This window comes from Pongo pygmaeus, chromosome 17 (assembly GCF_028885625.2).
Source record: "Pongo pygmaeus isolate AG05252 chromosome 17, NHGRI_mPonPyg2-v2.0_pri, whole genome shotgun sequence".
NCBI classification, from domain to species: Eukaryota; Metazoa; Chordata; class Mammalia; order Primates; family Hominidae; genus Pongo; species Pongo pygmaeus.
In genome coordinates this window covers 4,921,853-4,940,292 of record NC_072390.2, presented here as the reverse complement: position 1 = coordinate 4,940,292, position 18,440 = coordinate 4,921,853, and positions in this window count along the sequence as shown.

The window sequence follows — 18,440 nt, the reverse complement described above, 5'->3', positions numbered from 1 at the left end:
CTAGACAGAAACATTCTCAGAAACTTCTCTGGGATGAGTACATTCAACCAACAGAGTTGAACATTCCTTTTGATAGACTAGTTTTGAAACACACTTTCTGTAGAATCTGCAAGTGGATATTTGGAGGGCTTTGAGGCCTATGCTGGAAAAGAAAATATCTTCACCTAAAAACTAGACAGAAGCATTCTCAGAAATTCCTTTGTGATGAGTGCATTCAACCCACAGGGTTGAAAGTTCCTTTTGATAGAACAATTCTGACACAATCTTCTTGTAGAATCTGCAAGTGGATATTTGGATTGCTTGAGGCCTATGCTGGAGTAAGAAATAATTTCACATAAAACTACATTGAAGCATTCTCAAAAACGTCTTTGTGATGTGTGCCTTCTACCCACAGAATTGAAACTTCCTTTTGATAAAACAGTTTTGAAACACCATATTGTAGAATCTGCAAGTGGATAGTTTTAGCACTTTGAGGCCTAGCCTGGAAAAGGTTATATCTTCACATCAAAACCGGACAGAAGCATTCTCAGAAACTTCCCTGTGCTTTATGAATTCAACTCACAGACTTGAAACTTCCTTGATAGAACAGTTTGGAAACACACTTCTTGTAGAACCTGGAAGTGGATATTTGGAGCGCTTTGAGGTCTATGCAGGAAAAGGAAATACCATCACATAAAAACTAGACAGAAGTATTCTCAGAAACTTCTTCTTGATGTGTGCATTCAACTCACAGAGTTGAACCCTGCTTTTGAAAGAGCAGTTAGGAAACGCCCTTTTTGTAGGATCTGCAGGTGGATATTTTTGGCACTTTGAGGCCAATGCTGGAAATGGAAATATGTATTCATAAAAACTAGACAGAAGCATTCTCAGAAACTTCTCTATGTTTTATGATTTCAATTCACAGAGTTGAACCTTCCTTTTGATAGCGCAGTTTTGAAACGCTCTTTTTGTAGAATCCGCAAGTGGATTTTTGGAGCTCTTTGAAGACTATGCTGCAAAAGGAAACATCTTCATATAAAATTTGGACAGAGGCCTTTTCAGAAACTACTTTGTGATGAGCGCATTCAGCTCACAGGGTTGAACCTTCCTTTTGATAGAACAGTTGTGAAGCACTCTTTTAGTAGAATCTGAAAGTGGAAATTTGGAGCTCTTTGAAGCTTATGATGGAAAAGGAAATCTCTTCACAAAAAACCTTGACGGAAGTATTCTCAGAAACTTCACTGTGATGAGTGAGTTCAACTCACAGAGCTGAACCAACCTTTTGATTGAACAGTTTTGAAACACTCTTTTTGTAGAGTCTGCAAGTGGATATTTGGAATGCTTTGATGCTTGTGCTCGAAAAGGAAATTTCTTCATATAAATACTAGACAGAAGCATGCTCAGAAACTTCTTTGTGATGAGTGCATTGTACTCACAGACTTTAAATTTCCTTTTGATAGAGCAGTTTTGAAACAGTCTTTTTGTAGAATATGCAAGTTTATATTTGGTGCGATTTGAGGGCTAAGCTGGAAAAGGAAATATCTTCACATAAAAACTGGACAGGAGTATTCTCCTATCTTCTTTGTGATGTGTGCATTAAACTAACCGAGTAGAACCTTACTTTTGATAGAGCAGTTTTGAAACACCTTTTTTGTAGAATCTGCAAGTGCATATTTGGAGCGATTTTAGGCCTATGGTGAAAAGGGGGATATCTTCGCATAAAAACTAGATAGAAGCAGTCTCAGAAACTTCCCTGTGCCTTATGCATTCAACTCACAGCCTTAAAACTTCCTTTTGAAAGAGCAGATTTGAAACACTGTTTTTGTAGAAACTGCAAGTGGATATTTGGAGCGCTTTGAGGCCTACGCAGGAAAAGGAAATATCCCCACATTAAAAGTAGACAAAAGCATTCTCCGAAACTACTTTGTGATGAAGGCATTCACCTCACAGAGTTGAACCTTCCCTTTGTTGGAACAGTTTTGAAACACTCTTTCTGTAGAATCTGCAAGTGGACATTTGGAGGGCTTTGAGGCCTATGCTGGAAAAGGAAATATCTTCACATAATAACTGGACGGAAGCATTCACAGAAACTTCTCTGTGATGAGTGCATTCAACTCACAGAGTTCAACCTTCCCTTTGGTAGAACAGTTATGAAACACTCTCTTTGTAGAATCTACAAGAGATTATTTGGAGCTCATTGAGGCCTATGCTGGAAAAGAAAGTATCTTCCCATAAAAACTAAGCAGAATCATCCTCAGAGATATTTTTGTAATGAGGGCATTCAACTCACAGACTTGAACCTTCCTTTTGATAGAGTAGTTTTGAAACACTCATTTTGTAGAATCTGCAAGTGGATATTTGGAGTGCTTTGAGGTTTATGCTGGAAAAGGAAATATCTTCACATCAAAACTAGACAGAAGCATTCTCAGAAATTTCTGTGTGATGAGTGCATTCAAGTCACAGACTTGAACATTCCTTTTGAGAGAACAGTTTTGAAACATTCTTTTTGTAGAATCTGCAAGTGGGTATTTTGAGCGATTTGAGGCCTATGCTGCAAAAAGAGATATCTTCACATAAAAACTAGACAGAAGCATTCCCAGAAACTTCCCCATGCTCCATGCATTCAACTCACAGACTTAAACCTTCCGTTTGATAGAACAGTTTTGAAACACTCTTTTTGTAGAATCTGCAATTGGATATTTGGAGCGATTTGAGGCCTATGATGAAAAAGCCAATATCTTCACCTAAAAACTAGATAGAAGCATTCTCAGAAACTTCTTTGTGATGAGTGCATTCAACCCACAGAGTTGAAACTTCCTTTTTTTAGAACAGTTTTGTAACACTCTCTTTGTAGAATCTGAATGTGGATACTTGGTGCGCTTTGAGGCCTATGCAGGAAATGGAAATATGTTCTCATAAAAACTAAGCAGAAGCATACTCACAAAGTTCTTAGTGATGAGTGCATTCAACTCAGAGACTTAAATCTTCCTTTTGATATAGCAGTTTTAAGACTCTCTTTTTGTAGAATCTGCAAGTGGATATTTGGAGCGCTATGAGGCCTACGCTGCAAAAGGAAATATCTTCACATAAAAACTATACAGAAGCATTCTCAGAAACATCTCTATGATGAGCGCATTGTACATACAGACTTGAACATTCTTTTTGATAGAGCAGTTTCGAAACACTCATTTTGTAGAATTTGCAAGTGGATATTTGGTGTGCTTTGAGGCCTAATCTGGAAAAGGAAATATCTTCACCTAAAAACTAGACAGAAACATTCTCAGAAACTTCTCTGGGATGAGTACATTCAACCAACAGAGTTGAACATTCCTTTTGATAGACTAGTTTTGAAACACACTTTCTGTAGAATCTGCAAGTGGATATTTGGAGGGCTTTGAGGCCTATGCTGGAAAAGAATATATCTTCACCTAAAAACTAGACAGAAGCATTCTCAGAAATTCCTTTGTGATGAGTGCATTCAACCCACAGGGTTGAAAGTTCCTTTTGATAGAACAATTCTGACACAATCTTCTTGTAGAATCTGCAAGTGGATATTTGGATTGCTTGAGGCCTATGCTGGAGTAAGAAATAATTTCACATAAAACTACATTGAAGCATTCTCAAAAACGTCTTTGTGATGTGTGCCTTCTACTCACAGAATTGAAACTTCCTTTTGATAAAACAGTTTTGAAACACCATATTGTAGAATCTGCAAGTGGATAGTTTTAGCACTTTGAGGCCTAGCCTGGAAAAGGTTATATCTTCACATCAAAACCGGACAGAAGCATTCTCAGAAACTTCCCTGTGCTTTATGAATTCAACTCACAGACTTGAAACTTCCTTGATAGAACAGTTTGGAAACACACTTTTTGTAGAACCTGGAAGTGGATATTTGGAGCGCTTTGAGGTCTATGCAGGAAAAGGAAATACCATCACATAAAAACTAGACAGAAGTATTCTCAGAAACTTCTTCGTGATGTGTGCATTCAACTCACAGAGTTGAACCCTGCTTTTGAAAGAGCAGTTATGAAACGCCCTTTTTGTAGGATCTGCAGGTGGATATTTTTGGCACTTTGAGGCCAATGCTGGAAATGGAAATATGTATTCATAAAAACTAGACAGAAGCATTCTCAGAAACTTCTCTATGTTTTATGATTTCAATTCACAGAGTTGAACCTTCCTTTTGATAGCGCAGTTTTGAAACGCTCTTTTTGTAGAATCCGCAAGTGGATTTTTGGAGCTCTTTGAAGACTATGCTGCAAAAGGAAACATCTTCATATAAAATTTGGACAGAGGCCTTTTCAGAAACTACTTTGTGATGAACGCATTCAGCTCACAGGGTTGAACCTTTCTTTTGATAGAACAGTTGTGAAGCACTCTTTTAGTAGAATCTGAAAGTGGATATTTGGAGCTCTTTGAAGCATATGATGGAAAAGGAAATCTCTTCACAAAAAACCTAGACGGAAGTATTCTCAGAAACTTCATTGTGATGAGTGAGTTCAACTCACAGAGCTGAACCAACCTTTTGATTGAACAGTTTTGAAACACTCTTTTTGTAGAGTCTGCAAGTGGATATTTGGAATGCTTTGAGGCTTGTGCTCGAAAAGGAAATTTCTTCATATAAATACTAGACAGAAGCATGCTCAGAAACTTCTTTGTGATGAGTGCATTGTACTCACAGACTTTAAATTTCCTTTTGATAGAGCAGTTTTGAAACAGTCTTTTTGTAGAATATGCAAGTTTATATTTGATGCGATTTGAGGGCTAAGCTGGAAAAGGAAATATCTTCACACAAAAACTGGACAGAAGTATTCTCCTATCTTCTTTGTGATGTGTGCATTAAACTAACCGAGTAGAACCTTACTTTTGATAGAGCAGTTTTGAAACACCTTTTTTGTAGAATCTGCAAGTGCATATTTGGAGCGATTTTAGGCCTATGGTGAAAAGGGGGATATCTTCGCATAAAAACTAGATAGAAGCATTCTCAGAAACTTCCCTGTGCCTTATGCATTCAACTCACAGCCTTAAAACTTCCTTTTGAAAGAGCAGATTTGAAACACTGTTTTTGTAGAAACTGCAATTGGATATTTGGAGCGCTTTGAGGCCTACGCAGGAAAAGGAAATATCCCCACATTAAAAGTAGACAAAAGCATTCTCCGAAACTACTTTGTGATGAAGGCATTCACCTCACAGAGTTGAACCTTCCCTTTGATGGAACAGTTTTGAAACACTCTTTCTGTAGAATCTGCAAGTGGATATTTGGAGGGCTTTGAGGCCTATGCTGGAAAAGGAAATATCTTCACATAATAACTGGACGGAAGCGTTCACAGAAACTTCTCTGTGATGAGTGCATTCAACTCACAGAGTTCAACCTTCCCTTTGGTAGAACAGTTATGAAACACTCTCTTTGTAGAATCTACAAGAGATTATTTGGAGCTCATTGAGGCCTATGCTGGAAAAGAAAGTATCTTCCCATAAAAACTAAGCAGAATCATCCTCAGAGATATTTTTGTAATGAGGGCATTCAACTCACAGACTTGAACCTTCCTTTTGATAGAGTAGTTTTGAAACACTCATTTTGTAGAATCTGCAAGTGGATATTTGGAGTGCTTTGAGGTTTATGCTGGAAAAGGAAATATCTTCACATCAAAACTAGACAGAAGCATTCTCAGAAATTTCTGTGTGATGAGTGCATTCAACTCACAGACTTGAACATTCCTTTTGAGAGAACAGTTTTGAAACATTCTTTTTGTAGAATCTGCAAGTGGGTATTTTCAGCGATTTGAGGCCTATGCTGCAAAAAGAGAAATCTTCACATAAAAACTAGACAGAAGCATTCCCAGAAACTTCCCCATGCTCCATGCATTCAACTCACAGACTTAAACCTTCCGTTTGATAGAACAGTTTTGAAACACTCTTTTTGTAGAATCTCCAATTGGATATTTGGAGCGATTTGAGGCCTATGATGAAAAAGCCAATATCTTCACCTAAAAACTAGATAGAAGCATTCTCAGAAACTTCTTTGTGATGAGTGCATTCAACCCACAGAGTTGAAACTTCCTTTTTTTAGAACAGTTTTGTAACACTCTCTTTGTAGAATCTGAATGTGGATACTTGGTGCGCTTTGAGGCCTATGCAGGAAATGGAAATATGTTCTCATAAAAACTAAGCAGAAGCATACTCACAAAGTTCTTCGTGATGAGTGCATTCAACTCAGAGACTTAAATCTTCCTTTTGATATAGCAGTTTTAAGACTCTCTTTTTGTAGAATCTGCAAGTGGATATTTGGAGCGCTATGAGGCCTACGCTGCAAAAGGAAATATCTTCACATAAAAACTATACAGAAGCATTCTCAGAAACATCTCTATGATGAGCGCATTGTACATACAGACTTGAACATTCTTTTTGATAGAGCAGTTTTGAAACACTCCTTTTGTAGAATTTGCAAGTGGATATTTGGTGCGCTTTGAGGCCTAATCTGGAAAAGGAAATATCTTCACCTAAAAACTAGACAGAAACATTCTCAGAAACTTCTCTGGGATGAGTACATTCAACGAACAGAGTTGAACATTCCTTTTGATAGACTAGTTTTGAAACACACTTTTTGTAGAATCTGCAAGTGGATATTTGGAGGGCTTTGAGGCCTATGCTGGAAAAGAAAATATCTTCACCTAAAAACTAGACAGAAGCATTCTCAGAAATTCCTTTGTGATGAGTGCATTCAACCCACAGGGTTGAAAGTTCCTTTTGATAGAACAATTCTGACACAATCTTCTTGTAGAATCTGCAAGTGGATATTTGGATTGCTTGAGGCCTATGCTGGAGTAAGAAATAATTTCACATAAAACTACATTGAAGCATTCTCAAAAACGTCTTTGTGATGTGTGCCTTCAACTCACAGAATTGAAACTTCCTTTTGATAAAACAGTTTTGAAACACCATATTGTAGAATCTGCAAGTGGATAGTTTTAGCACTTTGAGGCCTAGCCTGGAAAAGGTTATATCTTCACATCAAAACCGGACAGAAGCATTCTCAGAAACTTCCCTGTGCTTTATGAATTCAACTCACAGACTTGAAACTTCCTTTTGATAGAACAGTTTGGAAACACACTTTTTGTAGAACCTGGAAGTGGATATTTGGAGCGCTTTGAGGTCTATGCAGGAAAAGGAAATACCATCACATAAAAACTAGACAGAAGTATTCTCAGAAACTTCTTCGTGATGTGTGCATTCAACTCACAGAGTTGAACCCTGCTTTTGAAAGAGCAGTTATGAAACGCCCTTTTTGTAGGATCTGCAGGTGGATATTTTTGGCACTTTGAGGCCAATGCTGGAAATGGAAATATGTATTCATAAAAACTAGACAGAAGCATTCTCAGAAACTTCTCTATGTTTTATGATTTCAATTCACAGAGTTGAAGCTTCCTTTTGATAGCGCAGTTTTGAAACGCTCTTTTTGTAGAATCCGCAAGTGGATTTTTGGAGCTCTTTGAAGACTATGCTGCAAAAGGAAACATCTTCATATAAAATTTGGACAGAGGCCTTTTCAGAAACTACTTTGTGATGAGCGCATTCAGCTCACAGGGTTGAACCTTCCTTTTGATAGAACAGTTGTGAAGCACTCTTTTAGTAGAATCTGAAAGTGGATATTTGGAGCTCTTTGAAGCTTATGATGGAAAAGGAAATCTCTTCACAAAAAACCTAGACGGAAGTATTCTCAGAAACTTCATTGTGATGAGTGAGTTCAACTCACAGAGCTGAACCAACCTTTTGATTGAACAGTTTTGAAACACTCTTTCTGTAGAGTCTGCAAGTGGATATTTGGAATGCTTTGAGGCTTGTGCTCGAAAAGGAAATTTCTTCATATAAATACTAGACAGAAGCATGCTCAGAAACTTCTTTGTGATGAGTGCATTGTACTCACAGACTTTAAATTTCCTTTTGATAGAGCAGTTTTGAAACAGTCTTTTTGTAGAATATGCAAGTTTATATTTGGTGCGATTTGAGGGCTAAGCTGGAAAAGGAAATATCTTCACATAAAAACTGGACAGGAGTATTCTCCTATCTTCTTTGTGATGTGTGCATTAAACTAACCGAGTAGAACCTTACTTTTGATAGAGCAGTTTTGAAACACCTTTTTTGTAGAATCTGCAAGTGCATATTTGGAGCGATTTTAGGCCTATGGTGAAAAGGGGGATATCTTCGCATAAAAACTAGATAGAAGCAGTCTCAGAAACTTCCCTGTGCCTTATGCATTCAACTCACAGCCTTAAAACTTCGTTTTGAAAGAGCAGATTTGAAACACTGTTTTTGTAGAAACTGCAAGTGGATATTTGGAGCGCTTTGAGGCCTACGCAGGAAAAGGAAATATCCCCACATTAAAAGTAGACAAAAGCATTCTCCGAAACTACTTTGTGATGAAGGCATTCACCTCACAGAGTTGAACCTTCCCTTTGTTGGAACAGTTTTGAAACACTCTTTCTGTAGAATCTGCAAGTGGACATTTGGAGGGCTTTGAGGCCTATGCTGGAAAAGGAAATATCTTCACATAATAACTGGACGGAAGCATTCACAGAAACTTCTCTGTGATGAGTGCATTCAACTCACAGAGTTCAACCTTCCCTTTGGTAGAACAGTTATGAAACACTCTCTTTGTAGAATCTACAAGAGATTATTTGGAGCTCATTGAGGCCTATGCTGGAAAAGAAAGTATCTTCCCATAAAAACTAAGCAGAATCATCCTCAGAGATATTTTTGTAATGAGGGCATTCAACTCACAGACTTGAACCTTCCTTTTGATAGAGTAGTTTTGAAACACTCATTTTGTAGAATCTGCAAGTGGATATTTGGAGTGCTTTGAGGTTTATGCTGGAAAAGGAAATATCTTCACATCAAAACTAGACAGAAGCATTCTCAGAAATTTCTGTGTGATGAGTGCATTCAACTCACAGACTTGAACATTCCTTTTGAGAGAACAGTTTTGAAACATTCTTTTTGTAGAATCTGCAAGTGGGTATTTTGAGCGACTTGAGGCCTATGCTGCAAAAAGAGATATCTTCACATAAAAACTAGACAGAAGCATTCCCAGAAACTTCCCCATGCTCCATGCATTCAACTCACAGACTTAAACCTTCCGTTTGATAGAACAGTTTTGAAACACTCTTTTTGTAGAATCTGCAATTGGATATTTGGAGCGATTTGAGGCCTATGATGAAAAAGCCAATATCTTCACCTAAAAACTAGATAGAAGCATTCTCAGAAACTTCTTTGTGATGAGTGCATTCAACCCACAGAGTTGAAACTTCCTTTTTTTAGAACAGTTTTGTAACACTCTCTTTGTAGAATCTGAATGTGGATACTTGGTGCGCTTTGAGGCCTATGCAGGAAATGGAAATATGTTCTCATAAAAACTAAGCAGAAGCATACTCACAAAGTTCTTAGTGATGAGTGCATTCAACTCAGAGACTTAAATCTTCCTTTTGATATAGCAGTTTTAAGACTCTCTTTTTGTAGAATCTGCAAGTGGATATTTGGAGCGCTATGAGGCCTACGCTGCAAAAGGAAATATCTTCACATAAAAACTATACAGAAGCATTCTCAGAAACATCTCTATGATGAGCGCATTGTACATACAGACTTGAACATTCTTTTTGATAGAGCAGTTTTGAAACACTCCTTTTGTAGAATTTGCAAGTGGATATTTGGTGTGCTTTGAGGCCTAATCTGGAAAAGGAAATATCTTCACCTAAAAACTAGACAGAAACATTCTCAGAAACTTCTCTGGGATGAGTACATTCAACCAACAGAGTTGAACATTCCTTTTGATAGACTAGTTTTGAAACACACTTTCTGTAGAATCTGCAAGTGGATATTTGGAGGGCTTTGAGGCCTATGCTGGAAAAGAATATATCTTCACCTAAAAACTAGACAGAAGCATTCTCAGAAATTCCTTTGTGATGAGTGCATTCAACCCACAGGGTTGAAAGTTCCTTTTGATAGAACAATTCTGACACAATCTTCTTGTAGAATCTGCAAGTGGATATTTGGATTGCTTGAGGCCTATGCTGGAGTAAGAAATAATTTCACATAAAACTACATTGAAGCATTCTCAAAAACGTCTTTGTGATGTGTGCCTTCTACTCACAGAATTGAAACTTCCTTTTGATAAAACAGTTTTGAAACACCATATTGTAGAATCTGCAAGTGGATAGTTTTAGCACTTTGAGGCCTAGCCTGGAAAAGGTTATATCTTCACATCAAAACCGGACAGAAGCATTCTCAGAAACTTCCCTGTGCTTTATGAATTCAACTCACAGACTTGAAACTTCCTTGATAGAACAGTTTGGAAACACACTTTTTGTAGAACCTGGAAGTGGATATTTGGAGCGCTTTGAGGTCTATGCAGGAAAAGGAAATACCATCACATAAAAACTAGACAGAAGTATTCTCAGAAACTTCTTCTTGATGTGTGCATTCAACTCACAGAGTTGAACCCTGCTTTTGAAAGAGCAGTTAGGAAACGCCCTTTTTGTAGGATCTGCAGGTGGATATTTTTGGCACTTTGAGGCCAATGCTGGAAATGGAAATATGTATTCATAAAAACTAGACAGAAGCATTCTCAGAAACTTCTCTATGTTTTATGATTTCAATTCACAGAGTTGAACCTTCCTTTTGATAGCGCAGTTTTGAAACGCTCTTTTTGTAGAATCCGCAAGTGGATTTTTGGAGCTCTTTGAAGACTATGCTGCAAAAGGAAACATCTTCATATAAAATTTGGACAGAGGCCTTTTCAGAAACTACTTTGTGATGAGCGCATTCAGCTCACAGGGTTGAACCTTCCTTTTGATAGAACAGTTGTGAAGCACTCTTTTAGTAGAATCTGAAAGTGGAAATTTGGAGCTCTTTGAAGCTTATGATGGAAAAGGAAATCTCTTCACAAAAAACCTTGACGGAAGTATTCTCAGAAACTTCATTGTGATGAGTGAGTTCAACTCACAGAGCTGAACCAACCTTTTGATTGAACAGTTTTGAAACACTCTTTTTGTAGAGTCTGCAAGTGGATATTTGGAATGCTTTGATGCTTGTGCTCGAAAAGGAAATTTCTTCATATAAATACTAGACAGAAGCATGCTCAGAAACTTCTTTGTGATGAGTGCATTGTACTCACAGACTTTAAATTTCCTTTTGATAGAGCAGTTTTGAAACAGTCTTTTTGTAGAATATGCAAGTTTATATTTGGTGCGATTTGAGGGCTAAGCTGGAAAAGGAAATATCTTCACATAAAAACTGGACAGAAGTATTCTCCTATCTTCTTTGTGATGTGTGCATTAAACTAACCGAGTAGAACCTTACTTTTGATAGAGCAGTTTTGAAACACCTTTTTTGTAGAATCTGCAAGTGCATATTTGGAGCGATTTTAGGCCTATGGTGAAAAGGGGGATATCTTCGCATAAAAACTAGATAGAAGCATTCTCAGAAACTTCCCTGTGCCTTATGCATTCAACTCACAGCCTTAAAACTTCCTTTTGAAAGAGCAGATTTGAAACACTGTTTTTGTAGAAACTGCAAGTGGATATTTGGAGCGCTTTGAGGCCTACGCAGGAAAAGGAAATATCCCCACATTAAAAGTAGACAAAAGCATTCTCCGAAACTACTTTGTGATGAAGGCATTCACCTCACAGAGTTGAACCTTCCCTTTGTTGGAACAGTTTTGAAACACTCTTTCTGTAGAATCTGCAAGTGGACATTTGGAGGGCTTTGAGGCCTATGCTGGAAAAGGAAATATCTTCACATAATAACTGGACGGAAGCATTCACAGAAACTTCTCTGTGATGAGTGCATTCAACTCACAGAGTTCAACCTTCCCTTTGGTAGAACAGTTATGAAACACTCTCTTTGTAGAATCTACAAGAGATTATTTGGAGCTCATTGAGGCCTATGCTGGAAAAGAAAGTATCTTCCCATAAAAACTAAGCAGAATCATCCTCAGAGATATTTTTGTAATGAGGGCATTCAACTCACAGACTTGAACCTTCCTTTTGATAGAGTAGTTTTGAAACACTCATTTTGTAGAATCTGCAAGTGGATATTTGGAGTGCTTTGAGGTTTATGCTGGAAAAGGAAATATCTTCACATCAAAACTAGACAGAAGCATTCTCAGAAATTTCTGTGTGAGGAGTGCATTCAACTCACAGACTTGAACATTCCTTTTGAGAGAACAGTTTTGAAACATTCTTTTTGTAGAATCTGCAAGTGGGTATTTTCAGCGATTTGAGGCCTATGCTGCAAAAAGAGAAATCTTCACATAAAAACTAGACAGAAGCATTCCCAGAAACTTCCCCATGCTCCATGCATTCAACTCACAGACTTAAACCTTCCGTTTGATAGAACAGTTTTGAAACACTCTTTTTGTAGAATCTGCAATTGGATATTTGGAGCGATTTGAGGCCTATGATGAAAAAGCCAATATCTTCACCTAAAAACTAGATAGAAGCATTCTCAGAAACTTCTTTGTGATGAGTGCATTCAACCCACAGAGTTGAAACTTCCTTTTTTTAGAACAGTTTTGTAACACTCTCTTTGTAGAATCTGAATGTGGATACTTGGTGCGCTTTGAGGCCTATGCAGGAAATGGAAATATGTTCTCATAAAAACTAAGCAGAAGCATACTCACAAAGTTCTTAGTGATGAGTGCATTCAACTCAGAGACTTAAATCTTCCTTTTGATATAGCAGTTTTAAGACTCTCTTTTTGTAGAATCTGCAAGTGGATATTTGGAGCGCTATGAGGCCTACGCTGCAAAAGGAAATATCTTCACATAAAAACTATACAGAAGCATTCTCAGAAACATCTCTATGATGAGCGCATTGTACATACAGACTTGAACATTCTTTTTGATAGAGCAGTTTTGAAACACTCCTTTTGTAGAATTTGCAAGTGGATATTTGGTGTGCTTTGAGGCCTAATCTGGAAAAGGAAATATCTTCACCTAAAAACTAGACAGAAACATTCTCAGAAACATCTCTGGGATGAGTACATTCAACCAACAGAGTTGAACATTCCTTTTGATAGACTAGTTTTGAAACACACTTTCTGTAGAATCTGCAAGTGGATATTTGGAGGGCTTTGAGGCCTATGCTGGAAAAGAAAATATCTTCACCTAAAAACTAGACAGAATCATTCTCAGAAATTCCTTTGTGATGAGTGCATTCAACCCACAGGGTTGAAAGTTCCTTTTGATAGAACAATTCTGACACAATCTTCTTGTAGAATCTGCAAGTGGATATTTGGATTGCTTGAGGCCTATGCTGGAGTAAGAAATAATTTCACATAAAACTACATTGAAGCATTCTCAAAAACGTCTTTGTGATGTGTGCCTTCTACTCACAGAATTGAAACTTCCTTTTGATAAAACAGTTTTGAAACACCATATTGTAGAATCTGCAAGTGGATAGTTTTAGCACTTTGAGGCCTAGCCTGGAAAAGGTTATATCTTCACATCAAAACCGGACAGAAGCATTCTCAGAAACTTCCCTGTGCTTTATGAATTCAACTCACAGACTTGAAACTTCCTTGATAGAACAGTTTGGAAACACACTTTTTGTAGAACCTGGAAGTGGATATTTGGAGCGCTTTGAGGTCTATGCAGGAAAAGGAAATACCATCACATAAAAACTAGACAGAAGTATTCTCAGAAACTTCTTCTTGATGTGTGCATTCAACTCACAGAGTTGAACCCTGCTTTTGAAAGAGCAGTTAGGAAACGCCCTTTTTGTAGGATCTGCAGGTGGATATTTTTGGCACTTTGAGGCCAATGCTGGAAATGGAAATATGTATTCATAAAAACTAGACAGAAGCATTCTCAGAAACTTCTCTATGTTTTATGATTTCAATTCACAGAGTTGAACCTTCCTTTTGATAGCGCAGTTTTGAAACGCTCTTTTTGTAGAATCCGCAAGTGGATTTTTGGAGCTCTTTGAAGACTATGCTGCAAAAGGAAACATCTTCATATAAAATTTGGACAGAGGCCTTTTCAGAAACTACTTTGTGATGAGCGCATTCAGCTCACAGGGTTGAACCTTCCTTTTGATAGAACAGTTGTGAAGCACTCTTTTAGTAGAATCTGAAAGTGGAAATTTGGAGCTCTTTGAAGCTTATGATGGAAAAGGAAATCTCTTCACAAAAAACCTAGACGGAAGTATTCTCAGAAACTTCATTGTGATGAGTGAGTTCAACTCACAGAGCTGAACCAACCTTTTTATTGAACAGTTTTGAAACACTCTTTTTGTAGAGTCTGCAAGTGGATATTTGGAATGCTTTGAGGCTTGTGCTCGAAAAGGAAATTTCTTCATATAAATACTAGACAGAAGCATGCTCAGAAACTTCTTTGTGATGAGTGCATTGTACTCACAGACTTTAAATTTCCTTTTGATAGAGCAGTTTTGAAACAGTCTTTTTGTAGAATATGCAAGTTTATATTTGGTGCGATTTGAGGGCTAAGCTGGAAAAGGAAATATCTTCACATAAAAACTGGACAGAAGTATTCTCCTATCTTCTTTGTGATGTGTGCATTAAACTAACCGAGTAGAACCTTACTTTTGATAGAGCAGTTTTGAAACACCTTTTTTGTAGAATCTGCAAGTGCATATTTGGAGCGATTTTAGGCCTATGGTGAAAAGGGGGATATCTTCGCATAAAAACTAGATAGAAGCATTCTCAGAAACTTCCCTGTGCCTTATGCATTCAACTCACAGCCTTAAAACTTCCTTTTGAAAGAGCAGATTTGAAACACTGTTTTTGTAGAAACTGCAAGTGGATATTTGGAGCGCTTTGAGGCCTACGCAGGAAAAGGAAATATCCCCACATTAAAAGTAGACAAAAGCATTCTCCGAAACTACTTTGTGATGAAGGCATTCACCTCACAGAGTTGAACCTTCCCTTTGATGGAACAGTTTTGAAACACTCTTTCTGTAGAATCTGCAAGTGGACATTTGGAGGGCTTTGAGGCCTATGCTGGAAAAGGAAATATCTTCACATAATAACTGGACGGAAGCATTCACAGAAACTTCTCTGTGATGAGTGCATTCAACTCACAGAGTTCAACCTTCCCTTTGGTAGAACAGTTATGAAACACTCTCTTTGTAGAATCTACAAGAGATTATTTGGAGCTCATTGAGGCCTATGCTGGAAAAGAAAGTATCTTCCCATAAAAACTAAGCAGAATCATCCTCAGAGATATTTTTGTAATGAGGGCATTCAAATCACAGACTTGAACCTTCCTTTTGATAGAGTAGTTTTGAAACACTCATTTTGTAGAATCTGCAAGTGGATATTTGGAGTGCTTTGAGGTTTATGCTGGAAAAGGAAATATCTTCACATCAAAACTAGACAGAAGCATTCTCAGAAATTTCTGTGTGATGAGTGCATTCAACTCACAGACTTGAACATTCCTTTTGAGAGAACAGTTTTGAAACATTCTTTTTGTAGAATCTGCAAGTGGGTATTTTCAGCGATTTGAGGCCTATGCTGCAAAAAGAGAAATCTTCACATAAAAACTAGACAGAAGCATTCCCAGAAACTTCCCCATGCTCCATGCATTCAACTCACAGACTTAAACCTTCCGTTTGATAGAACAGTTTTGAAACACTCTTTTTGTAGAATCTGCAATTGGATATTTGGAGCGATTTGAGGCCTATGATGAAAAAGCAAATATCTTCACCTAAAAACTAGATAGAAGCATTCTCAGAAACTTCTTTGTGATGAGTGCATTCAACCCACAGAGTTGAAACTTCCTTTTTTTAGAACAGTTTTGTAACACTCTCTTTGTAGAATCTGAATGTGGATACTTGGTGCGCTTTGAGGCCTATGCAGGAAATGGAAATATGTTCTCATAAAAACTAAGCTGAAGCATACTCACAAAGTTCTTAGTGATGAGTGCATTCAACTCAGAGACTTAAATCTTCCTTTTGATATAGCAGTTTTAAGACTCTCTTTTTGTAGAATCTGCAAGTGGATATTTGGAGCGCTATGAGGCCTACGCTGCAAAAGGAAATATCTTCACATAAAAACTATACAGAAGCATTCTCAGAAACATCTCTATGATGAGCGCATTGTACATACAGACTTGAACATTCTTTTTGATAGAGCAGTTTTGAAACACTCCTTTTGTAGAATTTGCAAGTGGATATTTGGTGTGCTTTGAGGCCTAATCTGGAAAAGGAAATATCTTCACCTAAAAACTAGACAGAAACATTCTCAGAAACTTCTCTGGGATGAGTACATTCAACCAACAGAGTTGAACATTCCTTTTGATAGACTAGTTTTGAAACCCACTTTCTGTAGAATCTGCAAGTGGATATTTGGAGGGCTTTGAGGCCTATGCTGGAAAAGAAAATATCTTCACCTAAAAACTAGACAGAAGCATTCTCAGAAATTCCTTTGTGATGAGTGCATTCAACCCACAGGGTTGAAAGTTCCTTTTGATAGAACAATTCTGACACAATCTTCTTGTAGAATCTGCAAGTGGATATTTGGATTGCTTGAGGCCTATGCTGGAGTAAGAAATAATTTCACATAAAACTACATTGAAGCATTCTCAAAAACGTCTTTGTGATGTGTGCCTTCAACTCACAGAATTGAAACTTCCTTTTGATAAAACAGTTTTGAAACACCATATTGTAGAATCTGCAAGTGGATAGTTTTAGCACTTTGAGGCCTAGCCTGGAAAAGGTTATATCTTCACATCAAATCCGGACAGACGCATTCTCAGAAACTTCCCTGTGCTTTATAAATTCAACTCACAGACTTGAAACTTCCTTTTGATAGAACAGTTTGGAAACACACTTTTTGTAGAACCTGGAAGTGGATATTTGGAGCGCTTTGAGGTCTATGCAGGAAAAGGAAATACCATCACATAAAAACTAGACAGAAGTATTCTCAGAAACTTCTTCATGATGTGTGCATTCAACTCACAGAGTTGAACCCTGCTTTTGAAAGAGCAGTGATGAAACGCCCTTTTTGTAGGATCTGCAGGTGGATATTTTTGGCACTTTGAGGCCAATGCTGGAAATGGAAATATGTATTCATAAAAACTAGACAGAAGCATTCTCAGAAACTTCTCTATGTTTTATGATTTCAATTCACAGAGTTGAACCTTCCTTTTGATAGCGCAGTTTTGAAACGCTCTTTTTGTAGAATCCGCAAGTGGATTTTTGGAGCTCTTTGAAGACTATGCTGCAAAAGGAAACATCTTCATATAAAATTTGGACAGAGGCCTTTTCAGAAACTACTTTGTGATGAACGCATTCAGCTCACAGGGTTGAACCTTTCTTTTGATAGAACAGTTGTGAAGCACTCTTTTAGTAGAATCTGAAAGTGGATATTTGGAGCTCTTTGAAGCATATGATGGAAAAGGAAATCTCTTCACAAAAAACCTAGACGGAAGTATTCTCAGAAACTTCATTGTGATGAGTGAGTTCAACTCACAGAGCTGAACCAACCTTTTGATTGAACAGTTTTGAAACACTCTTTTTGTAGAGTCTGCAAGTGGATATTTGGAATGCTTTGAGGCTTGTGCTCGAAAAGGAAATTTCTTCATATAAATACTAGACAGAAGCATGCTCAGAAACTTCTTTGTGATGAGTGCATTGTACTCACAGACTTTAAATTTCCTTTTGATAGAGCAGTTTTGAAACAGTCTTTTTGTAGAATATGCAAGTTTATATTTGATGCGATTTGAGGGCTAAGCTGGAAAAGGAAATATCTTCACACAAAAACTGGACAGAAGTATTCTCCTATCTTCTTTGTGATGTGTGCATTAAACTAACCGAGTAGAACCTTACTTTTGATAGAGCAGTTTTGAAACACCTTTTTTGTAGAATCTGCAAGTGCATATTTGGAGCGATTTTAGGCCTATGGTGAAAAGGGGGATATCTTCGCATAAAAACTAGATAGAAGCATTCTCAGAAACTTCCCTGTGCCTTATGCATTCAACTCACAGCCTTAAAACTTCCTTTTGAAAGAGCAGATTTGAAACACTGTTTTTGTAGAAACTGCAATTGGATATTTGGAGCGCTTTGAGGCCTACGCAGGAAAAGGAAATATCCCCACATTAAAAGTAGACAAAAGCATTCTCCGAAACTACTTTGTGATGAAGGCATTCACCTCACAGAGTTGAACCTTCCCTTTGATGGAACAGTTTTGAAACACTCTTTCTGTAGAATCTGCAAGTGGATATTTGGAGGGCTTTGAGGCCTATGCTGGAAAAGGAAATATCTTCACATAATAACTAGACGGAAGCATTCACAGAAACTTCTCTGTGATGAGTGCATTCAACTCACAGAGTTCAACCTTCCCTTTGGTAGAACAGTTATGAAACACTCTCTTTGTAGAATCTACAAGAGATTATTTGGAGCTCATTGAGGCCTATGCTGGAAAAGAAAGTATCTTCCCATAAAAACTAA